At 44.9% G+C, this 27,269-nt stretch overlaps 1 protein-coding gene and 1 long non-coding RNA gene across 6 annotated transcripts in view; one reads left to right on the forward strand and one right to left on the reverse strand.

The window, feature by feature from the left end:
* LOC147106220 (uncharacterized) overlaps positions 1-26,460 on the forward strand; it is a 122,207-nt gene extending 95,747 nt beyond the window's left edge. Inside the window, exons 3-5 of the long non-coding RNA XR_015081392.1 lie at positions 22,921-23,126; positions 24,310-24,564; positions 26,164-26,460. This is a non-coding gene — a long non-coding RNA (uncharacterized LOC147106220). The remainder of the gene's footprint in view (positions 1-22,920; positions 23,127-24,309; positions 24,565-26,163) is intronic.
* The window catches only part of LOC147106218 (dedicator of cytokinesis protein 4-like), a 398,161-nt gene that overhangs the window by 342,397 nt on the left and 28,495 nt on the right, over positions 1-27,269 (reverse strand). The window lies entirely within an intron of this gene.

Raw genomic sequence — 27,269 nt, forward strand, 5'->3', positions numbered from 1 at the left:
TCAGATCGGTTCGGCCTCCATTCGTGTTCCGCGGCAGCCGCAACATTGGTGACCCCGACGCTCAGAACGTATTCCGAGCACTGCAATGGCGGACACGAACGCAGTTTCCTTGAAACTGCCGGAGTTTTGGGAAAACCAGCCCGAAGCCTGGTTCCTCTAAGCTGAGTCCCGATTCCGGCTGCGACACATCACCACAGATGGGACGAAGTATGACTACCTCGTCGCATCACTCGGTAGCTCCACAGTCACGAAGGTCTGGATAGCGCTGCAGAACTCACCAGAGGAGGGCAAGTATGCACATCTTAAGGCCGCACTCCTTAAAAAATTTACGACCGACATACCAGCGAAACTGCCGCCTCCTCGACCTTCCAGGCCTCGGTGACGCCTCACCGTCAGACCTCCTCTCCCACATGCTCTCACTCACCGACGAGAGCCCACCTGGGTCCCTCTTCCGCACGCTGTTCATCCGCCAGCTACCTCCCAGCATCCGCCCAGCGATCGTGGCGTCCGGCCTCACGGACCTAGAAGCCCTGGCCGACAAGGCCGACAAGCTGCTGTCCGCTCACTCCAGCCGCGACGTCGCTCCAGACCTGGCAGCCACAGCCTGGGCGCGCCCCTCACCGGCCACCACGCGGCCACAAGGCCCAGCCACGGGGCCCACAAACCCAGGCTACTGTTACTACCACGCACGGTTCGGCGCCAGGGCACAATGGTGCACACCTCCCTGCTCCTTCAAGTCCGCCCCCGTACCAGCCCCCGCGATGGCCGTGGGCCACGCGGGCTCCCTGCTGTACGTCACGGATGACAAAACCGGCCGCCGGTTCCTGTGCGACACTGGAGCTCAGCACAGCATCATCCTGGCCTCCAGCCTCAACATCCAAAAGGGCGAACGAGGACAGGCGCTGGCTGCCGCTAACGGCTCGGACATCCGGACGTACGGCACCCGCACAGTCACCCTCGACCTCGCTGGTCGCCGCTACCGATGGGAGTTCATCACTGCCAAGGTACTCTCCCCTCTCATCGGCGCAGACTTCCTGTGCGCCCACGGCCTACTGGTAGATATCCCTCGACACCGCCTCGTGGACATGAACACCATGTCCCCCATCCTGGGCGCCATGGCCCCCCGTCAACCCGCCGACATGGCAGCACGGTGCCACGCCCGGGCCACGGATGACTACTCGGCACTCCTGGCCGAATTGCCGGCCCTCACCAACCCGACCTTCTCCGCGGAGGTCGCCAAACACGGGGTGGAACACTTCATCCCCACCACAGGCCCCCCAGTGTATGCCCACGCCCGCAGGCTGGACCCGGCCAAACTGGAGATCGCGCGGACCGAGTTTGCCACTATGGAACAGCTCGGCATCATCCGCCACTCCAACAGTCCCTGGGCCTCCCCACTCCACATCGTCCCCAAACCAGGCGGGGGTTGGCACCCCTGCGGGGATTACCGCCGCCTCAACGATGCCACCACCCCTGATCGGTACCGCGTGCCGCACATTCAGGACTTCTCGGCTAGACTGGCCGGCCGCTCAGTCTTTTCCACAGTCGACCTGGTGCGCGGCTACCACCAAGTCCCCGTCCACCCCGCGGACGTCCCCAAGACGGCCGTAATCACCCCCTTCGGGCTTTTCCAGTTCCTGCGGATGCCCTTCGGCCTGAAAAACGCGGCCCAGGCATTCCAACTGCTCATGGACTCGGTCCTTCGGGACCTGAAGTTCCTGTTCGTCTACCTGAACGACATCCTGGTAGCCAGTTCCTCCAAGCAGGAACACCTCGAACACCTTCGCATCCTGTTCGGGCGCCTCAGCGACCACGGGCTCATCCTCAGCCCAGCGCCAGTTCGGCCTGGACAAGATCGACTTCCTCAGCCACCACATCACCCATGCTGGGGCCATTCCCCTGCCCACCAAGGTGCAGGCCGTCCAGCAATTTCCCCACCCCACCACCATCAAAGGACTCCAGGAGTTCCTCAGGATGGTGAATTTCTACAACCGCTTCATCCCCAAAGCGGCGTCCCTCATGAGGCCCCTGTATGAAGCCCTCCGGGGCAGGAGCGGCAAGATGGCGGTCGAATGGACGGCAGACGTATCAGCCGCCTTCAACTCCACCAAGACCGCGCTCGCCGACGCCACCCTGCTCGCGCACCCACGGCCCAATGCCAGAGTAGCGCTCACCACGGACGCCTCCGACCACGCGGTCGGCGCCGTGTACGAGCAGTGGGTCAACGGCGCCTGGCAACCACTTGCCTTCTTCAGCCGCCAACTATGCCCCCCGGAGGTCAAGTACAGCACCTTCGACCGCAAGCTCCTCGCGCTGTACCTGGCGGTCCGCCATTTTCGGTTTTTGCTGGAGGGCCACCCCTTCACTGCGTTTGTCGACCACAAACCCCTGACATTCGCAATGGCAAAGACAACCGACCCCTGGTCCGCCAGGCAGCAGCGCCAGCTCGCGGCAGTGTCCGAGTTCACCACGGACATCCAACACGTCTCCGGCCGAGACAACGTGGTAGCCGACTGCCTCTCCCGCCACACCATCCACGCCGCACACCTGGCAGTCGACTACGCTCAACTCGCAGACCAGCTCACGGACCCTGATCTGCTCTCCGCACCTACCAACCTACCAGGGCTACGCCTGGCTGACGTCGCCTGCGGCCCGACCGCAGTCACGGTCAAGTGCGACATATCCCTATCTCAACCTCGGCCCGTCGTCCCAGCGCCGCCGGGATTCGAGATTCTCCACAACCTCTCCCACCCCGGCGCCCGCGCATCCATCAAATTGGTAGCCAACCGCTTTGTCTGGCACGGCCTTCGCAAGGATGTGCGTACTTGGGCCAACTCCTGCCTAGCCTGCCAACGGGCCAAGGTGCAACAACACACGAAAGCACCCCGAGGAGTTCACCGTCCCTTCACGTAGATTCGACCACATCCACGTGGACATCGTCGGGCCCCTGCCGCCGTCGCAAGATCACACGCACTTGCTGACGATCGTCGACCGCACCACGCGCTGGCCCGAGGCAATTCCACTGACCTCTACCACCACCGCCGACATCGCCAGAGCCTTCGTCAGCACCTGGGTCGCACGGTTCGGCGTCCCCTCCGACATGACGTTGGACAGAGGCCCGCAATTTACCTCTGAACTCTGGACCGCCATCGCACGCAATCTCAGGGTGACCATTCACCGCACCACAGCGTACCACCCCCAAGCCAACGGACTGTGTGAGCGGTTCCACAGATCCTTGAAGGCATCTCTTCGAGCCAGCCTCCAGGACGGCGCCTGGACCGACCGACTCCAGTGGGTCCTCCTCGGCCTGCGCTCCGCGGTTAAAGAAGACCTCCACGCATCGGCAGCAGAGCTCGTGTACGGCCAGCCACTGCGCGTACCCGGCGAGTTCCTGCCCACCGCCACGACACCCTGGTCAGCCAACCAGCAACGCCACGACTTCGCCTCACCAGCGCTACAGTTCGCCCCGGTGCCCATTGCCCGGCACGGCGAATCCACCTCACACGTCCCGCTAAGCCTGCACCAGGCACGGTTCGTTTTCGTCCGGCACGATGCCCACCGCGGACCCCTTCAACCCCCGTACGACGGGCCCTACAAAGTGCTACAGGCTGGGGACAAATTTTTCGACCTACAAGTGGGCGACAGGACTGAAAAAGTGTCGGTTGACCGACTCAAGCCAGCACACTCGGAGCCCGGTGAGCAGGTCCCAGTAGCTCATCCACCGCCATGCGGCCGACCTGCCCTCAAGCTAGTACACCCGGCTGCTCCACGCCCGGCCGTTCCACGTCCACCGGCGTCCTACAAGAGCCGCTCTGGCCGGCCCATCAGACCGCCACACCGTCTCGTCCACACCTCCTAAGCGGATTCTGGCGGGAGCTGTGTGGCGGATCGCCACCTAAACGGGCGCAATCCACTTTCCGTCCGTGGACAATAAATCGGGCACCTTGCCTTTAAGAAGCATGCTGCCTTTAAGGCATGACAAAGGAGCGGGTGTCACCCTCAGGCTGTTTGCGGGTTTAGCAGAGAGAGGGGCTGGGGCAGCCATCTCTCAAGAGGATGTAATAAAAGCCATGTGTTCCTCAGATCGGTTCGGCCTCCATTCGTGTTCCGCGGCAGCCGCAACAGTATAATGAATCATACTGTACAACAGACAGAAGATGGACCATCTGGTCAAAAATGGTATTTGGAATGCAAACTTTTGTTCTTTTGAACAATAGTCATCCTTATTATTGTGCAGTTTTATTTCTAGAAGAAATATATATGTAGTAATGTAGTAATTTAACAAACCAATTAAACTACATTATGCCCAAGTGCCCTGTTCAAGGCATTGCAATCCTACCTCATTTCCATACCAGATAAAATAACACCAAGATCCAACATACCATCACATTTACTCTGAGTATGATTATGATGTGACCATTTTGAAGTACTTGCTCTGTACACGTTATTCTCCCTAAATAGTATCTGTAACTCAAGGTGGCATAATGGGTGAATGGTGATCTTGCTGTTTTAAACAAACCATCAACTACGTCCTCTAACTCCTCAGGACAGTACGATGTGCTGTTCCACCATGTTGCCCCATATCAAGGTCCTATAACGCCCTTCTTTTACTGCAATCATTTTCCAAAGGGCTCTTCAAAAACCAAAAGAGGAGTTACATTAAATCTGGTTTGAAGAGTGCACTCTGTCAGCTGGGTTAATGTTCCTGGAGCCATCATTTGGCATAGATTTTACCGACACCTGCAACAAAGAGAGGGGGCGGTTCGGGACCGAGTTTTAGGGAATGAAGCTGGGCAGGTGGAAAGGGCATCAGTGGGAGAGCATATTGGTGGTCGAGATCATAATTCAGTTAGATTTAGGGTAGCTATGGAAAAGGACAAGGATAGACCAGGAATAAAAGTTCTCAATTGGGGAAAAGCTAATTTTACTAAGCTGAGATGTGATTTAGCCAAAGTGGACTGGAGATAGAAACTTAAAGGTAAATCAATGTCAGAGCAGTGGGAGGCTTTCAAGGAGGAGATAGTGAGGGTTCAGAGCAAATATGTTCCCTTAAAGAAAAAGGGTGGGACTAACAAATCTAGAGCTCCCTGGATGTCAAGGGGCATACAGGGTAGGATAAAGAAAAAAAGGGAAGCTTATGACAGATACCAAGGGCTCAATACTGCAGAAACCCTACAGGAGTATAGAAAGTGCAGGGATGAAATCAAAAAGGAAATTAGGAAAGCAAAGAGGGCATGAAAAAATACGGGCAAGTAAAATCAAGGAAAACCCAAAGATGTTTTATAAATACATTAAGAGCAGAGGATAACTAAAGTAAGAGTAGGGCCTATTAGGGACCATAAAGGTAACCAGTGTGTGGAAGCAGAAGACATGTGTATGGTTCTTGATGAATACTTTGCAGCTGTTCTCACAAAAGAGAGGGACAATGCAGACATTGCAATCAGGGAGGAGGAACGTGAAATATTAGATGAAATATATAGTAAAAGAGGAAGTATTAAGGGGTTTAGCATCTTTGAAAGTGGATAAATCCCCAGGCCCAGATGAAATGTATCCCAGACTGTTAAGAGAAGTAAGCGAGGAAATAGCAGAGGCTCTGACCATCATTTTCCAATCCTCTCTAGCTACACGTGTGCCGCCAGAGGGCTGGAGGACTGCCAACGTGGTACCGTTGTTGAGAAAGGGATAGACCGAGTAATTACAGGCCAGTCAGCCTAACCTTGGTGGTGGGAAAATTATTGGAAAAAATTCTGTGTGAGAGGATAAATCTTCATTTAGAAAGACACAGATTAATCAGGGACAGTCAGCATGGATTTGTTAAGGAAAGGTCTGTCTGACTACCCTCATTGAATTGTTTGGGGAGGTAACAAGGAGGGTCAATGAGGGTAGTACCTTTGATGTAGTCTGTATGGATTTTAGCAAGGCTTTTAATAAGGTCCCGCATGGCAGACTGGTCACGAAAGTAAAAGCCCATGGGCTCCAAGGCAAAGTGGCAAGTTGGATCCAAAATTGGCTGAGGCAGGAGACAAAGGGTAATGGTCAAAGGGTGTTTTTGTGACTGGAAGGCTGTTTCTTGTAGGGTGCCGCAGGGCTGGGTCCTTTGCTTCTTGTGTTATATATCAATGATTTGGACGTGAATGTCGGAAGTATGATTAAGAAGTTTGCAGATGATACAAAAATTGGGCGTGTGGTTGATAATGAAGAAGAAAGCTGTAGACTGCAGAAAGAGATCAATGGACTGGTCTGGTGGGCAGAACAGTGGCAAATGGGATTCAATCCGGAGAAGTGTGAGGTAATGCATTTGGGGAGGGCTAACAAGGCAAGGGAATACACATTAAATGGTAGGACACTGAGAAGTGCAGAGGATCAGAGGGACCTTGGAGTGCATGTCCACAGATCCCTGAAGGTAGCAGGACAGGTCAATAAGGTGGTTAAGAAGGCATACGGGATACTTGCCTTTATTAGCCGAGGCATAGAATATAAGAGCAGGGAGGTTATGCTTGAACTGTATAAAACACTAGTTAGGCCGCAGCTCGAACACTGCGTGCAGTTCTGGTCACCACATTACAGGAGGGATGTGATTGTACTAGAGGGGGTGCAGAGGAGATTTACGAAGGTGTTGCCTGGGCTGGGGAATTTTAGCTATGAGGAAAGTTTGGATAGGCTGGGGTTGTTTTTTTTGGAACAGAGGAGACTGAGGAGAGATCTAATTCAGGTGTATAAAATTATATGGGGCCTAGATAGAGTGGATAGGAAGGACCTATTTCCCTTATCAGAGAGGTCAATAACCAGGGGGCCTAGATTTAAAGTAATTGTTAGGAGGTTTAGAGGGGATTTGAGGAGAAATTTGTTCACCCATGGGTGGTGGGGGTCTGAAATTCACTGCCTGAAAGGGTGGTAGAGGCAGAAACTCTCACCACATTAAAGAAGTACTTGGATATGCACTTGAAGGGCCGTAATCTACAAGGATACGGACCGAGTGCTGGAAAGTGGGATTAGGGTGGATAGCTCTTTCTCGGCCGGCATGGACAAGATGGGCTGAATGGCCTCCTTCTGTGCTGTAAATTTCCGTGATTCTATCATTTGGTCTTGTCTCTTCCAATTTCAGATCATGATCACTGCTCCCATTTTTTTCGGACAGCAGGTGTTGGTAATGATTCTGCTATTGCCATTTACACCTCCTCTAGACACACCTTTTGTTCCTTTACTTATCCCATTACCATCCCCTTTTTGCCTTGCACCATCATTCCTTTCACCATTTAATCACCCCTGCCTTCTACCCAATCACCTCATCCTTTTGTTCTTTCCTCCCCTCTGCCCCTTTCCCTGCATACTTGCTTAAAACCTGTTACGTCTAACATTTTCCAGTTCTGATGAAAGGTCATTGACTTGAAACGTTAACTCGGTTTCTCTCTCCACAGATGCTGCCTGACCTGCTGTGTATTTCCAGCACTTTGTTTATATTCCACACTAATTAATGTTTTTCCTCTCTGTGATTTAAACTTCAGTGTGGTCTTGGAATAATCAGTTACAGCTGGTATTCAGTACTTTCCCCCAGTTTTATGGCACCCTGCCTGAATGACCACTTAGTGAGCGTCATCAGACTATTTGACTCGGAGGTCATCACAGCAAAGTGGGGTTCTGTCCTCACTGGACATCAGTAATTGACTACATATCTCAAGATAAGTTAAAATTACGTGTTATATTTTGGAGTGCTAACTGGTCTATCCCATTTAGGAATTCCATTGGTGCATAATTGTGACAGAAGAGGGGATTCCTAGTTTCTGGCCAACGGTTTCAAAGTGAAAAATACTATGAAGAACAACAGAAAGACACCAGTAAATACTTCCTTTGAAACAAGAAAATTTAATATGAGTTGCAAATTTATAAGGGCAGGAACTACTGTACTCTGAAACTAACTTATGTTGTTCAGTACAGTATGTTGGTCAATTGCAACAAATGTTTGAACTTATCCCATCTTCACGAGGACTCTTCCTTTAGTTGATGCCTTCATTACCTGAAGGTTCAACTTTTCTAACAGTCTCCCAGCTGGCCTCACTGTCTCAACCCTCGACATTGCATTCAACATGTCCCAGCCTGCATCCTTAACTGCACAAAGTCTCAAATAACCTTCTTGTCCCCTCCACGCTCCACTGGCTCCTCACGCCCTTGTAAGTTGACTTCAAAATTATTTTTCTTTCAATTCGCTCCCTGCCTTGCCACTCCCTATCCCAGGGATCTCTAGCCTCCATCTCCACACCCTCCACTTGTCTAACACTAACGACTTTTTGTCCCAGCTCCCTCTGTCCCTCCATTGGTGGCTGCTCACTTCTGTTGTCCTCAAATGCATTACCTCGTCCCCAACACCTTCCTCCCTGTTTTTAAAAACCTTTTTGACTGTGCCTTCAGCCCCCACTCAAAACCTCTCCATTTCCCCTTTCCTGTTCTGCTCAGCATCTACTGTTTTACTGCCTTAATGTAAAGTGCTTTGAGAAACGTGTACAAGGGACATGCTATAGTTGCTGTTTAGGACAGTTAATGTGGTATAAGAAAAGGACATACAGACCATCAAGCATGCTCCTTCCAGTGCTGTCAGGTGAAAACGAGATCAGGCTTGGGTGCACAACCACACCATGATTGAATTCTCATTGTTTAGGCTCACACAGGAAAATTTGCCACATAAAGGTGAGGTACCAGAGGAGAGCAAAAAAAGAGAAACTTGGAAGTGAAGAGAGAAGATACGATGTTTTCTGCATCATAATTCACAAGAAAATGGTTCAGAGTTTCCCCTGCCCATAATGAACTTGTTAATTACTTTCATCCTTGGGCAGGACCAACAAGGATGCTGATCTCCGCTCGGCATAAATGACAGCCAAGGACTGGGCCATGACATTTTGTTTGTGCAAGCCTTGCCCAGCTGGAAAACCCAACGTTCCAGCTCCCCGCAGGCTAAATATTTTTCCTCTGGGAATTTCTGCTTTCAAGTCGGCAACATTCCAATATTTATCTTAAATACAAGATGCCGGGAGGGGGCGGGGGCGGGGGGGAAAAAAAGAGTACCTTCACTTGAAAATACTTTGCCTTGTAGCATTGCTATCATTTAATTTGAGGGAGGACAATGCTACAGATGAGACTTCTATAAAGAGACAATGGTTGGGAAATTTCTCCTGTTCACAGAATTGTACACGTCAGCAGCATCTTGTAAACAATTACTCTGCCCTGGAGTAAAAGGCAAGGAACTCTCGAGTACACTAACACATCACAAAAAGAAAGAAAAATACCCTTGTCCCTGCCACCCCCTGTGAAAAAGCCACCTCTGCCTCAGGCCGTGATGATTACATTTGAAACACTCGGGATCATTGCACAGGACCACATTAGCAAACATTTTTTTTTACATTAAACTTGATTACAAGCACGGCAGACCATGAAGCTCTTCAAATAGTGACTTCCTTCTGCTGTACCTGTACTCACATCGACATCTAGCAATGGTGATTACATATGGTACAGATCCTCTTATCTAGCCCTTTAACGATACAATTGTGATGAGTGCAGTTGAGGCTATTTGAGGTTGCGATCACAGAATTTTCAAAGCTACTTTTTTCCCTCCATTTTTGTACTCGTTATATGAGGGGAGTCAGTGCTGGTGAATGGATCTCTTCCCATTTCAGGTGTGCAGTGTGAAGATGAAGCACTCCCAGTAAAGTTATAGCACAGCCAAAATGAAGAGTAAAGCTCCCACGACTGAGACCCAACATGTGTCAGCCCCAACATCAGACCAGCTACCGCACTGCACCAATGTTAGAATTTTTTCATTTCCCATACCAGCTATCCTGTGAATTGTGAGCAAGATTGTCAATTGGTGCCAAATTAGGGCCAGTTTTTGCACTGTAGGCCCATGCCAGTAGGAATTAAACAGAGACAGTCCAAACTCATTTCACATTGGACCCTTACAACCAGCAGACAAAGGAAATGTTCATTCTGTCAATGTGAAGTGGACTTGAATCCAGGTCCCCAAGGTTTAAAAATAAAACCTGCGTCTAACCCAGTGTCCCACAGTACCCCCTTATTCAAAATTGTTATAATTTAAAAAACTCCAATCAATAAAATACTTGTTTTCTCCTCTTGCATGACTTCTTTTAACAACAATTTAAGCACAAAAGACCAGTTATACAATAATAAAAGCAAGCTAATAGAGCTGTAAGTATTAAAAACTGAATAAATTGTTCAATCCACCAGGGAGAACCTATTACAACTTTTTAATATTCAACATGCATGTGGGGTAGTGTAGGCAGTACGGGGTAGCTCACCCTCAACAGGCACCACCACTTATGGAGTCATGGGTTCCAATTCATCCCAAATGCAAGGTTTAGAAACCTTTTTGTAACAGATAATGGCGAAGGGTCTCGTGTGAAATTATTTGAGTCATCTCAACCCAAATCCTAGTAGTTTCAAATCAAATCAAATCAAATCAACTTTTGTCATTGTTAGTGCACAAGTGCAGTACAACGAAATGTAGGCTTGCGGCTTCCGAGAGTGTACATTTAGATTAAGACATTTAAACATTCAACATACATTTGGCTTGTAATACATTAACATAAACATAACCATAATAAAGTGCATTGGCAGATGTGCAGGCTTTAGAGTTTATTTGTGGAGTTCAGTAGGATGACAGCCCTGGGAAAGAAGCTGTTCCTAAATCTGGTCGTACGGGTGCGAATGCATCTGTAGCGTCTCCCAGATGGCAGGAGGGCAAACAGACTGTGGCTGGGGTGGGTAGGGTCTTTGATGATGGACCGTGACCTCCGTAGACAGCATTTCTGGTATATGTGCTCTATGGTCGGTTGCCGGGTGCCGGTAATGCGTTGGGCAGTTTTGACTACCCGCTGCAGGGCTTTCCGGTCATAGTAGCTACAGCTGCCATACCACACTGTGATACAGTTCGTCAGGATGCTCTCTATTGTGCAGCGGTAAAAGTTAGAGAGGATCAGGGGTGACAGCCTCTTTAGGAAATATAGGCGCTGCTGGGCCTTCTTCACCAGAGAGGAGGTATTGAGGGACCAGGAGAGGTCTTCCGTGATGTGGACTCCGAGGAACTTAAAGCTGTCCACCCTTTCCACCACAGCCCCATTGATGTGGATGGGGGTGTGACTTCCGCCTTTAGACTTCCTGAAGTCCACAATGATTTCTTTGGTTTTCTTGATGTTAAGGGCCAGGTTGTTATCGGCGCACCACTTCACGAGATGCTGGACCTCCTCCCTGTAGGCTGACTCATCGTTGTTGGTGATCTGGCCTACTACCGTGGTATCATCCGCAAACTTGATGGTGTTGGAACCATGAACAGCCACACAGTCGTGGGTGAAGAGGGAGTAGAGGAGGGGGCTCAGCACACATCCTTGTGGGGCCCCCGTGTTCAGGGTCGGTGGGGGGCGGGGGGAGGGAAGAGGTGTGGTTACCTAATTTGACAGACTGGGGTCTGTTTGTTAGGAAGTCCAGGGTCCAGTTGCAGAGGGAAGTGTTCAGGCCAAGAGTTTGGAGTTTGGTGGCCAGCTTGTTGGGGACGCTAGTGTTGAATGCTGAGCTGTAGTCTATGAACAGCATTCTGATGTAGGTCTCTTTACCATCTGAGTGATTCAGTGCCGAGTGTAGAGCAGTTGTGATTGCATCCTCCGTTGATCTGTTTGCACGATAAGCAAACTGGTGTTGGTCAAGAGAGGCGGGAACACTGGCTTTGATGTGAGCCAGGACCAGTCTCTCGAAACACTTCATTACGATGGGTGTGAGTGCGACAGGTCGATAGTCGTTCAGGCACGTCACAGCCGTTTGTTTTGGCACAGGAATAATGGTAGCGGTCTTGAAGCATGTAGGGACTACTGCCTGGGCCAATGACAGATTGAAGATGGTGGTGAAGACATCAGCCAGCTGATCAGCACATTCCTTGAGTACCCGTCCAGGGATGCTATCTAGTCCAGCAGCCTTTCGTGTGTTCACTCCGCGTAGAACACCCCTTACGTCGGAGGTCGACAGGGTGAGCACCTGGTCTTCCGGGGGTGGCAAGGCTTTGGTAGCTGGCTCCCTGTTGTCCCTGTCGAAGCGAGCGTAGAAGTTGTTAAGCTCCTCCGGAAGGGAGGCATCGCTAACTGGGGGGCTGGTGTTTTTGCCCTTGTATTCAGTGATGGACTGGATGCCTTGCCACATGCGCCGGGGGTCCGAGTTGTTGTGGAAATGATCCTCTATCCGCAGTGTCTGTTTCCTTTTGGCAGTCCCGATACCCTTTTTTAGGTTGGTCCTAGCTGCACTGTAAGCTGCCGCGTCGCCAGATTTAAATGCTGCGTCGCGTGCTTTGAGGAAATCTACATGATATAAGGGGTTAATTTCAAGTGCTTGCTGGGTAAAAGTTTTCAGACTTGACACTGGGCAAGCGTCGATGTGTAACTAGAGCTATTGTACGTACTCGGACTACAGCCAAGAACAGATGTCTGCCCACCTAATGAGAATGTAGAAGTGAAATAATGAGTTCCTTTGATGTACCAATGACCTGATAACTTGTGACCGTAAGCAAAGCTAGCCTCCCAATATATGATTAAAGAGGACCTCCGGTTACACGATTCATGCCCTGTTATAGATTAACGGTTGACTTATGTGTCCAGGATCCTTCTGTTAATATGTCATTAATACCTGATGATTAATCTAAAATGTATCCTGATAGAGGAACAAAGGAATGTCAATTAAACTTGTTTGTTACACTGTATAAATATGGAACGCTTACGCTGTATCATTGGAATAGTAGCCTCACCCCTTGAGTAGAGGTGCTGATTCCCCTTGCAAGAAGAGAAATAAAAGGCCTGTCCGTCTGACGAATCCAAGTGTGTATTGAGTCATTACCCAGAGCTAAGAAGTAAGGCACTTCTACAGCTTTCAACAGCGAGCGGACCTCTCCGTTCATCCAGGGTTTCTGGTTGGGGTATGTCCTGATATTTTTATGGGTCGTGACGTTTAAACTGCAAGGCACAAAACTATTCATATTTGGGCATTCTCAAGGTGAGAAATCTTCCAAGTGTTCATTGTGTTATAGCCATCAAAGAAAAGGAATAACTGAAAGCAGTGTTTCATGGTAATCATTAGGACACAGAAGTAATCTTTAGTCATATCCTCTCCTTCAACTGTATACTTCAGGCCATAAATACAAAGGCAGAATTACAATGTAAACTACATTTACCTTAAACTAAGTTTAAGCTGTTTGCCACTTCAGCTTATATTTTGCAGCTCATACATGAACAAAATTGAGAACTAATGTTCAAATAAATAATTAAATTTCTATAAAATTTAAATACAATACTTAAAAACTTAATGCAATGGAACAGTTACTGTATTTCTTAATTATGCAGAGGTACTTTATATTAACTATATGGTAGGTTATCATTGAAAAACCAAATGAACTTGCACTTCAAATAGCATGCAACAACAACTTGCATGTATATAGCACCTTTAATGTAGAAAAACATCCCAAGGCGCTTCACAGGAGTATTATCAAACAAATTTTTACACCGAACCACCGAAGGACTGGTTGGTCACAGTGGTAGGTTCTAAGGAGCGCCTTAAAGGAGAGCGAGGTCGAGAGGCAGAGGGGTTTCGGAAGGGAATTCCAGAACTTAGGGCCCAAGCAGCTTAAGGCACAGCCGCCAATGGTGGAGTAATTAAAATCGGGGATGTGCAAGAGACCAGAATTGGAGGAGCAGAGGGATCTTGGAGGGTTGTGTGGCTGGAGGAGGTTACAGAGAAAGGGAGGGGCGGGGTTATGGATGGACTTGAAAACAAGGATGAGAATTTTAAAATCAAGATTTTGCCAGAACAGGAACCAATGTAAGTGAGCGAGCACAGGGGTGAAGGGTGAGCAGAATTTCATGCGAATTAGGTTACGGGCAAGAGAGCTTTGGAAAAGCTCAAGTTTACCGAGGGTGGAAGATGGGAGGCCAGCCAGGAGCACATCCTCAGGACATCCCAAAGCGCTTCACAGCCGATGAATTCTCTTTTGAGGATAGTCACTGACATGTAGGCCAACGTGGTAGCTAGTGTGCACACAAGGTCCCACAAACAGCAATGAGATAAATTACGAATTAATCTGCTTTTGTTGTTTGTTGAGGGTCAAGTGATGGCCAGAATACTGGGAGAATTCCCATGTTCCTCTTCAAATAATGCCATGAAATATTTTATGTTCATCCAAGAGGGCAGAGCGCGCTTTGGTTTAAACATCTCAACTGAAAGACAGCACCTCTGACAATGCAGTACTCCCTCGGTACTGCACTGAAGTGTCAGCCTAGATTATATGCTCCAATCCTGCAGTGGAGCAGGAATTCACAAAAGTGCTACTGCCACTGAGCCCAGGCCGACACCTGTGAAAAGCCATTCTTAACATATCTTTACAGATTGTAATCAACAGCCTTTTAACTCTAATATTAATGCTTTTCTAAACAACAATGCACAAAATCCTCAATATATTTAGACAAAATGAAACAAACATGTCAGATTTTTATGAAAGCAATGGGAATTTAAAACATACATCTTCCAACTGCATTTCAACCTCAACTCAAATAACAAGCTAAACATTAAAATAAATTTATGGAACAGAGGGAGGGAATGTGACAATCCTCATTTTCCAGTTTAGTATCAGTTAACAGCAAACAAGTGAAAAGTTCTGATTCCAGCATCACCTTTTCTTTGTCTACAAGCAACAATTTTGATCTTCCACCCCATTGCATTACAATGTGCACTGAGCAGTGTTATCAAGGAACAATGCTGCAAGGTTACAAGTCAAGTGCTCTGTTTATATAGGCATTACTGCAAGTGCTGCCCTTGGCGACAAAATCAAAACTGTGGCTATAAATAGACAGTAGACAGAAAAAGTCACAGTATAATCAACTGCAAATTATTTCTTGATAAATATGCAATAATGACCAATCATTCAGGTTAAAAACAGAAAATGCTTGATGTACTCCGCAGGTCAGGCAGCATCTGTGGAGAGAGACACACCGAGTTAACGTTTCAGGTCGGTGACCTTTCGTCAGAACTGGAAAAAGTTCGGAGATGCAAAAGCTTTTAAGCAAGTACAGAGGCAGGGAAAGGGGGGACGGAAAGAAAGAACAAAAGGGAAGGTCTGTGATAGGCAGGAGAGATTAGATGACAAAAGGGATGATGGTGCAAGGCAAAAGGAGGTGGTGGACAAGTAAAAAAACAAAACATGGGTGTAAATGGCAATATTAGAATCAGAGGAGGTATAAATGGCAATAGCAGAATCATTGCAGTCCGAAAAAATGGGAGCAGTGGTTAGGATCTAAAATTGTTGAACTCAATGTGGAGTCCGGAAGGCTGTAAAGTGCCTAATCGAAAGATGAGGTGCTGTTTCCCCAAGCTTCCAATGAACTTCATTAGAACAGTGTAGAGGGCCAAGATCAGAGAGGTCAGAGTGGGAGTGGGACGGGGACGAAGAATTAAAATGACAAGCAACCTGAAGCTCAGGGTCACGCTTTCAGACTGAAGTGAAGTATTCCGCAAAGCCATCACCCAACCACAGGGTCATTCATAATTAACATGGAATCCATGAAAACAAAACAAGTCTTTCCTACTGGATGCAATTGCAATACTTTGACACTCCAGAAAATGATCTCCAAATAACAATGTAAAATTGTTAGAGCAGTGACAGAAAGGTCTCCCTGTTAGTGGTTGTAAGTGAAAGGTTTTGTGTCTATGTCCAAGTTGTAGTATACTCCCAACTGGACAACATAAAAGGACCTCAGAAACTAAAGTATTTGAAAACATAAGTAAAGTCAGTTAGCTTTTAAGTTGCAGTGGTTGTACTGCTGAGTTAACATCACAGGAACTTAGAACTACAACCGACCCCAGATTTAATTGACCTACTGTAGTGGTGACTTATCAATGGATGATGTAGATGGTGGTGGAAAATGTTCTACCACCATCAACATGATTTTCACTGAAATCAGTGTAAAATGTACTGTACACCAATTCAATCCATCAGTAAGGAGAGGATGAACAACATTCACTCTTCTGTAATAACAACAGAAAATGCTGGAAAAACTCAGCAGGCCAGGCAACATCCGTGGAGAGAGAAATAGAGTCAACGTTTCAGGTCGAAACCCTTTGCCAAGACTGAAAAAGCTCAGGAAATGAAACAGATTAAAAGGCCAGTTTGGGGGCTGGGAGAGAACAAAAGAGAAGTGACGAGACATTAAGAGGTATTCAAAATGAGATGAGATGGTGACAGGACTAGTGGAGACACAAAAGACAGCTCTAGATTAGGTGTGAAATGCACTGGCAGAATGGGAGACAGCTGCCATGTGGGAGAGAAAAAAAGTGGGAAGGGCCAAAACAAAGATGTGGATAAAAAATATGTAAAAATGTAACAGGGGCCGAGGTTATGATCTGAAATTGTTGAACTCAATATTGAGTCCGGAAGGCTGTAAAGTGCCTAATCGGAAGCTGAGGTGCTGTTCCTCACTCTTCTGTAAGTGAGTCACCACAATTAGTGGCAAATAAAGGGATTGAATTGAGGACTCACAGCCATCAGGTATGTCAGGACCTCTTTGCAAATCCAAGAAATTTACATATTAAAATCATTTCTAGAAATTAGAAATAACGTGCACCAAGTGTAACAGTGTAGGGTAAGAGAAGTTAGCTATATAAGTCATCAAGTATCACTACCAAGACTTTGCCCACATTTCAATACTTAACTACAAATGTAAAACAGGTGGCCACCTCTTAAATAGATCAAAGAATAAACATAATTTTCTTATATTCCAACTCATTTATCAACAACACGGCCTTAATAATCAAAATATTGAAAGCGGGCATTCGACCTATCAGAGCTGCTCTGGGTGCAACATTAATCAGTTACTATGCACCAGAAGCAACTCGGATAGATCCAATGTCTATTTTTATAAATCAGCGGGGATTCAAACATCCCACGCTGTTCTGAGACCTCCCCATGAAGCACCCCCTCTGGCGATGTGAGGCTACAGCAGTGGCTCTCATTCTTGGCCAGTACATCCTCCTCCCCCTCACCCACCACCCTCCCTCCCTCTCCATCCCAGTACTTAAAATCTCGTAGCCACAAGTTTTGAATTAATGAAAATATTATCACAATGATTTCTCCATTACACAAACAAGATGGAAAAAAACCAATGCTGATTATCTTTGCTGCCTTTACAAGATTTGGATAGTTAGCCCAAAATGAACTAGTAATTTCATCTGAACTAAGTTTTCCCAGTTTAAATAGTGTCTTTCAAAATATTTCTGGCCTTGCTGATTTCATTTTGTCAGAGCCAAAATCATTGGATTGAGAAGAATAAATTTGCTGGTTTATCGAAGATAAAAATAGTGCACATCTACTTTCAGCAGCAGTTACTGCCATTTTTGCATTAATCTGAAATGCTTTTGGGTGTGCTGACCAAAGTAGCAATACAATGCACTAAAGCCGAACAGTCGAAGAGGCCATCTCACACCAGTTTGAAATCACACTAGACAACTCCAGCTTAGTGCAAAGTCGCATTTTAAATTATGAGGAATGACACGGTCTCTCTCTCTCACTGTCTGACAGCTGTTCGAGATTAGAATATTTATTTATTTTTTTTAATTGCCAACATAAGCGGGGCTAATCAGGTGAGATAATCGGAGGCTGTTTATTTCAAAAGTGAACTTTAAAAAAAATTCTATTCAATTACAATGAGGAAAACATTCTCTTGCCTAGTTTAATGCACTCTGAAATTTATAGAACCCAAAACAAAAGCTACAATAGGTGTGAAATAGTGGGCTGTCTTTACTCTCGCTCATACACAGTCTCCATTTTAAAAGAAAATTGTGCAATATAAATTTTACCTGAATAGTTTTGAACTTTGTCCTCTAACTTTTGTTCAAATGATTTTGAATTTTTTGAAGAAAAAACTGCAATAATATTCTATCAGCACAGCTGAACCATGGAAAATTAGGTACACGACACAATCCAGATTTAACTCAGCTCTGGGCAAAAATGTAAAATCCAAAGCTTTTGGGAGAGACGGAGGCCTTCAAGTAAAAATTCTAATGAAGGCATTAAAAGACACAGACAATGCACTGAATAAATGTCATTATTATTATGAAAGAGGTAATGTTTTTTCTTTTTTTTTTTAAATCCTTATTTTAGATATTACGATTTTCATTTACTGAGGGGAAAAAATTGCAACAGAAAAAAATCTCAGAAAGCATGTTGAGCAATTAATGGGAAACCAGGGACGATTGTATGTCACACAGCATGACACATTTAACATTGAAAATACAGGGCCATCTACGGCTATGTTATCCAATAGAAATTGCTGACTAGCCGCATGTGTGGCTACGGTGACACCACTTTAGCGACACGCACAAATTTTAGAAAACACCATACACAGATTCACATAATACAGGTAAATGTACTCATCCTCCACCATTCAGTAACCAAATAAAACACTCAACGATTAAAAGACACTTGCTTTTTTGTCTTACCATTTTAACTACAAACACACAAAAAGCTTAAAGTACATATGCATATGCTGTGCTATTATGAGTATTGAAATCACATACCCAGTGACTGTGTTCACTCATTTTTTTCTTTATTTATTCATCAGAAATGCAATTAACCACACCTGGATTCAATGAGCCACACGTGGCTGGGAGTTAACATACTAGACAACACTGATCTACAGGAATGACAGCTACTTATGTTGAGTTTTCAATTAAATGAACAAACTAAAATTAATATATTATACACAGGTGTCATATGTGCACACTTCCTGTTTGCTTGCTGTAGTACTTTCCTGTCACTCACCACTGCTTCACAGCCCTCCGGTAACCTGGAAATCCCACCAGACCGTCAATAATATTGTCCTCACCGCCAAGCTAAGAAAAACAGTGCTTCTGCCTGATCGATAACCAACTTTAAGGTGAAGCATTTTTAGCTGCTGCTTTTACAAACAATCAAAATGCTTAACCAAGCTAGACCCAGTTCCCAGTCAAGGTGGCTTCTCTTCATGCAGGGGCAGGATGACTTAAAGCTTTACTCCCGGCTGAACTGGTAAACAAACAGCAATATAAAAAGAGTACAAACCTGTTTGCCACTTAATTAATAGTGGTTTCTCCAGGTTAGGGTGTGAAGTTCTTGCTTTTTCAAACTTTCTGGGGAAGGAGGGGAAGGATTCTCTTTCACCTCTCCGCCCATTCCCACCTTCACCCTCCCAATCACCCATGCCTTCTCCACCTGTCCCTCCCATCACCACTTGACACCCTTGCCTTGCACCCTCCGAGTCGGGCTGCTTTTTCTTCTCCCCCTATTCCCTTTCTAGTCATTTCCACAACCCTGCACAAGCACCCATACCTTTCTATCTGCTCTGCCATGTCACCACTCCCACCCCTCACAGCAACTACCTGTGTCCTTTCCCAGACCGTCCTGTCGACACACTCCCAAAATGCTGAAAAACTTGAAGCTGGTTTCCCACAATAAGAACCTATCCCTTATCCGACCCTCCAAAGAGAAAACCCCTAATGTTGCGATTATGTCAGCAGTACTTCACAACCATCTTCTTACTGTTTTCACCCCTCCCCAAGACTCCTACACCCAGCATCCACCTCATCATTGCTCCCAACCACCCAAATCCTGTCACACCACAAGTCCACCCTCCTACAACTGCAAAACTTTGGCACCTTCTCCCAGTGTTCCCATGCCTGGAGAGCCCTCCCACACAGCCTAGAACTCTCCCCAGTGTCGCTATCCTCAACACCCGCTTCCACTCCTACCACAACTTTAAAAAAAAAACACAGGTACTTATTTCAGTGTCTCTTACAAACTTCTTCCCAAATCCTCTCAGTAGAGATGCATCCCCTCCTCCGCTTTCACACCCAAAACCTTCTCCTCCCATCATGGAGCCTCTTACTCAGTGATCAATGCCAAAGGATATCTGCTCAGTTTCTAAATGAAAAATAATATCGAGGCCCTCACACTTCTGTGCTGCCAGTCAATGAGGTGCTCAGCAGCAATTAAAATGAAAGTCATTCAATGAATAATAAAATACAATGCCTTCACTGATTATTCATTCAAAAAAATTAATCTTTAAATAATTTGCAATTAAAACAAAACGTCTTACTTCTTCAGATCACTGGCCTCTCAGATCCACCATTTTTGCACAGTTTCCAAGACTGGGCACGATTTCACACAGTTGTAAACTCCGAGTATCCAATGCTGTTCCAATTGGGGATTGCCTCCAAAGCTCCTCGTGTGTGTTATCAGTTGTGTTTTTAAACAAGTGAAAGCAACTGTTTATACAGTACTAGGTCTCTGTGGGCACCTCTTAAACAGCTGAGGTAGGCTCCATTCGTTTTAATGGAACTGCTGGGATAATGTTGCTAGAAAGTGGATGCCTTAAGTCCTGTGATATCAAGTGCCAGCATTTAGCTTCAGAAGCATCATAAAATAGGCAGCTCAATTGTAATGGGCAGCTTATTGTAACTTTGAAATCAGTTTATAAAAAAAATTCTAAAGATTACAAGGCCTTACCCTGAAATATTCCTGTAATTTTCACCCCAAATTAAGTTAAGCCGAGTAAATAATTAAGAGCCCATCTAGTCGAATGGTGGGATTGCATTCTATAATTGAGATTCATTTTAGTAAATGCTGGAAAGAACAAACTTGCTTTTATATAGTGCCTTTCATGGCCTCAGGACATAATGAAATACTTTTGAAGTGTATTCACTGTTTTAATGTAGGTCATTTCCTATTCAGACTATACAAAGCCTAGAATCGAGTGCAACTTTGTTTATTAATGTTTTTTTTTTAAAGTTGGATTGAATTTATTTTGTAAAAGATAAATCAAACAGATTTCAAATTATTAAAGCAAGTCTCTAATTGCCGAGCAGGTTGTGGCATCAGCAGTGCAGAATGGAACACTTTTCCACATGTGGGTGTTAGCATTGAGCTTTCCTTCCCTCTACTCTGCCCAAAAATCTAACTTCAGAGAAGCATTCCCCACTGCAATTTGAGTACTCTACATCCCATATCAGCCATCCTTATGGCATTTTCATTAAAACTGCCATGTGTGTGAAGTTTTTAAAAAATGTAATCTACAAACTCATTTCACAAAGGACTTGTACATCTGTCTGACAGGCTCTCGGTTCACTGATCTGGGCTGGGTTTAAACCTAGGTCTGAGAGGTGAAAGCAGAGTACTAATCTAGCGGGCAAATGTGAGAAGTCACACAACACCAAGTTATAGTCCAACAGCTTTATTTGAAATCACAAGCTTTCGGAGCGCTGCTCCTTCGTCTTCACCTGACGAAGGAGCAGTGCTCCGAAAGCTTGTGATTTCAAATAAAGCTGTTGGACTATAACCTGGTGTTGTGTGACTTCTCACATTTGTCCACCCCAGTCCAACACCGGCATCTCCACATCATAATCTAGTGGGCACTCTTTATTCATTGAGGGAAAAAATCCTTTCCAGTAGCTTATACCTTGGGGTGAAATTCAACAGCGTTGAAAAACGGGTGTGGGCACCAGGATGAGTGATATGCCCGCACCTGTTCAAGGAGCTCAGGCAGCACGTCAAATTCTCCTCTTTGTGTAGCAGTCATAAACCAATGGCACATTATTCAATAGAACAAAATAGAATTATAGTAATATACACGGTGCCACAAGTACAGTTGAGCACATGCATTCTACTTGTAGACAAAACTTACAGAACTTGTGGCTGAAATGGTGAGGAGCCAGAGGTCAGGGTTAACATAAAATAAGCCTTTATAGATCTTAAAAATCCAAAATTTTATGAACCGTAGATATAATGGAAATGTAATTCTGATCCATTATCACATAAATGTACTATACAGTAAAGCAAATGCTACATCAGCTTTCTATTACAATGGGAAAGCCTCCCAGAATGGGATCCTTGGCTTTAGTAATAGAGGCATAGAGTACAAAAGCCAGGAAGTTATGCCAAACCTTTATAAAACACTGGTTAGGCCTCAGCTGGAGTATTGTATACAATTCTGGGCACCATACTTTAAGAAGGATGTCAAGGCATTAGAGAAGGTGCAGCAGAGATTTACTAGGATGGTACCAGGGATGAGGGACTTCAGTTATGTGGAGAGACTGGAGAAACTGGGGTTGTTCTCCTGAGAGCAGGGAAGGTTAAGACGAGATTTGATAGAGGTGTTCAAAATCATGAAGTGTTTTGATAGAGTAAATAAGGAGAAACTACTTCCATTGGCGGAAGGGTCGAGAACCAGAGGATACAGATTTAAGGTGATTGGCAAAAGAACCACAGGTGACATGAGGAAAAATTGTTTTACACAGCAAGTTATGATGATCTGGAATGCACTGCCTGACAGGGTGGTGGAAATGGATTCAATAGTAACTATAAAAAGGGAATTGGATAAAATACTTGAAGGGAAAAAATTGCAAGGCCATGGGGAAAGAGTACGGGAGTGGAACTAATTGGATAACTCTACCAAAGAGCCGGCACAGGCACAATGGGCCAAATGGCCTCTGTGTGCTGTATCAGTCTATGATTCTATGAATGCCAATGTACAATTAACAGTTCAACTTCAAATATATATTTATAATAAAGATAGTATTTTGTTTCTTTTTAGACACTGTCGGACATTTGAAAATTAAATGAAAATAAAATCTAAGCATTATAATTGGCACAGCTGTACATACTTAATTCTACTAATTATTTTCTGTTAATGACATTTCTAGCCTCCAACCATCACACTGTTTTGGTGTAGTTATTAGAAGGCTCCATTCAACTTTGTTACAGAAATGTGAAATGTGTTAAAAACTACAAGATTTTATTAAATACATCTATAGTGCTGACATAAACTAAAAAAAAGTTAATTTTTTAAAATTCATTCTCAGGTGTACGTGCTGCTCACAAGGCTGGGATTTATTGTCCATCCCTTGTTGGCGATGGTGGGCCTTCTTCTTGAACCGCTGAAGTCAGTGTGGTGAAGATGCTACTACAATGCCGTTGGATAGGGAGATCCAGGATTTTGACCCAGCAACAATGAAGGGCGACATACGTTCAAGTCAGGATGGTGTGTGACTTGGAGTGGAGCTTAGAGGTAATGGTGTTTCTGTGCACCTGCTGCTCTTGTCCTTCTAGGTGGGGGAGGTTGCAAGTTTGGGAGGTGCTGGCGAAGAATCCTTGGTGCGTTGCTGCAGTGCATTCTGTAGATACAGTACACAGATAGTGGAGGGAGTTGATGTTTAAGCTTGTAGATAAGGTGGCGATTAAGTGGATTTCTTTGTCCTGAATAGTGTCTAGCTTCTGGTGTGTTCGTGCAGCTGCACCCATCCAAGCAAGTGGAAAGTATGATTTGTACCTGGTAGAGGGGCTTTGGGGAGCCAGGACGTGAGCCACTTGTCACAGAATGAGCAGCCTCTGACCTGCTCTAGTAGCAACAGTATTTATATGGCTGGTCCAGTTCAGTTTCTGGCCAATGGTGACCCCCCAGGAAGTTGATGGTGGGGAACTCAGTGATGATAATGCCATTGAATGTGAAGGTGAATGGTTATGCTCTCTCTTGTTGGAGATAGTCATTGCTTGACACTTGCGTTGTGCAAATATTACTTGCCACTTATCAGCCCAAGCCTGGATGTTGTACAGGTCTTGCTGCATGCTGCTTCATTATCTGAGGAATTGCGAATGGAGCTGAACTCTATGCAATCATCAGTGAACAGCCCCACATCTGACCTTATGATGGAAGGAAAGTCATTGACGAAGCAGCTGAAGATAGTTGGGCTTAGGACACTGCCAACCATTTGAAAAACCACATAAATGAACTAAACTTTCAAATAAAGCTGTAAAACAGCCACAAGTAACAAATGCTATATTTTTACTAGCACTAAAGATCTCTGGATTATAACTTTGTTTTGGGCTGCAGATCAAAAACAAACATGGATTTACTGTTGGCATTTCCTCTTGACAGCAAGTATTTTTATTTACCCGGACCAAAAGGATCTCACGGACCAAAAGGAGCATTTAGAACAACTCTGAAGGTTTAAAGGCCAACAATACATGTTATACAACAAAAAAACTTGCAGTTTTTTTTTAATACCCCAGACAGAGTAAATATATTTATAAATTAAAAATTTTAAAGTAGTGGAGGGGCAGAGATGAAAAGCAGTTTTTAAAAAAAACCCAAAAGGAATCTATTATGCTAAAATAGCCAAGAATACTGAACTGGATTTTATTTTAAGTTACAAGAATAATAAAAATTTAATATATCTTACTTATCCTCTTAGTACACAAATTAAATCCAACAACTTCAAGTGTGAACAGGACTGTGAGGCCAGCCATGTTTCTGGACTGAAATACAGAATGTGAAAAAAAGTTTTGGATTTTTTTTTCCCCCCTGACCCAAACATTGCCAGCAAGGGCCCTTCATCAAGCCAAGGAAGTTCCACAATGAAAAAGAACTGGAAGCCAGTCTGGAAAAGCACTGCAGCACCATATTTGAGTCACAGAAGGACAAGATTTTCTGCTGTCACTGCTTGCAGGTTAGTAAATTTACATTTTCCTTGGCTGCAGAAATGAAAGCATTGTGTAATGCCATCATCACCATTCCGAGGAGTATTTTTTAAAAAGTGGTAACTGCAGGATCATTTATTGTCTAGGTTGTCTTAACTCTCAAGTTCTTTTGTTGGATTTCCAATGATTTCTTTCCATTATTGCACTGTTTATAGAAGAAACCCCATTGTTAACTATCTTCATTTTGAATATGGGCATAATAGAATGCCCAGAACTTTTAATCCTTCTAGCAGTTTTTGAAAGGATGGTATTTTTGCTCATTGCATCACATCATCTAGGACGTTATGACATCACAGCATGCTTTATCACCTTCATTCATAGCACGTCCAGCTCAATGTTTACCGAGTTGTTTTTCCTACCAAAATGGCCTTGATGTATTTATTTATTGTATAAAATTACATACAGAAACATGCCCAAAACAGATAGAATGTAATATTTATCCAACTGGTAAACCCCAATTTTGTAACACACTTGTGCTTTATTTTAAGTGGAGTTCACTCACTTAATCAATATTGGCCTGCTGGCCCCAAAGTACACGTCACACAAGGTTCTCGCGATCGCTTTGTCGAGAACTTCGGGTTGTCCGACCTTCAATTCAAATCAACGGAAGTTAATGGGGATTCCCTTGTGCGAACTGCTGTGACGTCAAAAGGCAGAATTCTCAGACATCAAACAAGGAAGCGAGTGAGCTCTTAAAATTGTAACTTTTTAAAATAGCTAGAGAAAGCGCAAAAGATAGATTGGGGCTCCCCCATGGGGGAAAGAAAAACCTGAAATAAAGATGCACAAACTGTTTTTTTTTAATTAAAACCTTTTTTTTTTTTTTTTGAAGAGTTTCTTAAAAATTTTAATTTTTTATTAAAATGGACAAATTTCACACTGCACAAAAATAAAGTGTGTTTTCCAGATCCTTAACATTTGTTTAGCGGTAAAAACGCTGTCAAAACCCCAGTTACACCCAATCCCTTTGGGTCTAACTTGTCGAGTGGAATTTAACACGCATTTACTCCGCAACAGCCAAAGTTTTGGTCAGTTTCAATGATTTGGCTGATTACACAGATTACCAGCTCTGCGGGGAAGGGGGGGGGGGGGGGGGGGGGGTGGCACAGTGCAGCCAGTTTCAGAGCTCTCAATGACTGACCACAATTTTGGGATTTCCGCACACGCTGTGTATGCGCCAAATCCAAAAGTTGCAGTCAGTTTCAAAGGCAGGATGACGGCGAACTGATGGCGTTTGCCGTCATCCCGACTGCAAATTCTGGGCCAAAATGTCCATCGGGTAGCCGATATGTGTTCTCCATTTAAAATGTCAGTTTATATTATTCCAAACAGATTATACATATTCCATCCATCTTCTATTTTTCTACATCATCATTTGTCCAAAATGGCAATAAGTGTATTGTTATACAGGGTACCAGGCAGATTGAAGTCTATATCTTTCATTCTGCAAAATCTTTAGCAGAAATCACTCAGATTGTATTTCAAAACAGATTCTTTTGCATGTGTCTGAAAATCCACAACCAATTAAGAGTGGGTTGGTGATACTGTTACTTTATGCTTTTTTACAGCCACTTTTTGAGCAGGCCAACAAAGTGACAATGCAAATATATCAGAAGTATAAATATGAAGAAAACTCATTGATATTCCATTTGTGCGATACAGCTTTTGATAAACTTTTAAAAAATGATGCACAAAAAGAGGTACCATTCTGAAATGGACAATATTTTGAAGACTTTCATCCATCCACGCAGCCCATAAAACATTAGCAGTGCTGCATTAACAGCAGAAAAAGAAGAAACCAAGAGCATTTGCACATTTTAATGGCTTGAAGCAAATATTCTTATGCAGAACATTGTAATTTCAAAATAAATAGTTCTCACTGGAATATAAACTTCAACATTTTACTCCTCCGTTTAAATGTTGTTTTAGTATGCCCTATGTACAGATTGGTTCAATATCACCTCCCTTGACTGCACTGCCAATTTACACATATAGTACACAAGGACTCACCGATGATTCACTCACACTTTGAAAAGAAAAACTAACTCAGTCCCCAGGCTATTCACACATGCAGAAGCATCGTAAGCCATCTCAACTCTCGCTGCAGATTCGTAGCTGTAAAAATACCTCGCCTCCTGCAAAGACATTGTGCACGCATATATAATCTTCCCACAAATGTTCCTCACTGCACAAATGTAGGAAAATGCTTTGTTAAAACATGCATTGACAGGTTATTTGTGAGAATCTATTGTGCTGCTCATTAAGTGCTATACTATTTTCTTCCAATATGTAATATATGTTTTTTTATTCGTTCATTGGACTAATTCTGTCCCTCAGAATTTTTTCCAATAATTTCCCTACCACTGATGTTAGGCTCACTGGCCTGTAATTCCTTGGTTTATCCCCACTACCCTTCTTGAATAATGTACGTTAGCTGTTCTCCAGTCCTCTGGCACCTCCCCTGTGGCTAGAGAGGTTCTGAAAATGTGTGTCATAGCCCCTGCAATTTCCTCCCTTGCCTCACAGAGCAGCCTGGGATACATCTCATCTGGGCCTGGGGATTCATTGTCGCTGGGTTAAAATCCTGGAACTCCCTACCCAACAGCACTGTGGGAGTACCTTCACCACACGGACTGCAGTGGTTCAAGGCGGCGGCTCACCACCACCTACTCAA

The sequence above is a fragment of the Somniosus microcephalus genome, chromosome 16, assembly GCF_052327205.1.
Source record: "Somniosus microcephalus isolate GS21.2 chromosome 16, FLI_Smic_1.0, whole genome shotgun sequence".
In the NCBI taxonomy this organism is placed as follows: domain Eukaryota; kingdom Metazoa; phylum Chordata; class Chondrichthyes; order Squaliformes; family Somniosidae; genus Somniosus; species Somniosus microcephalus.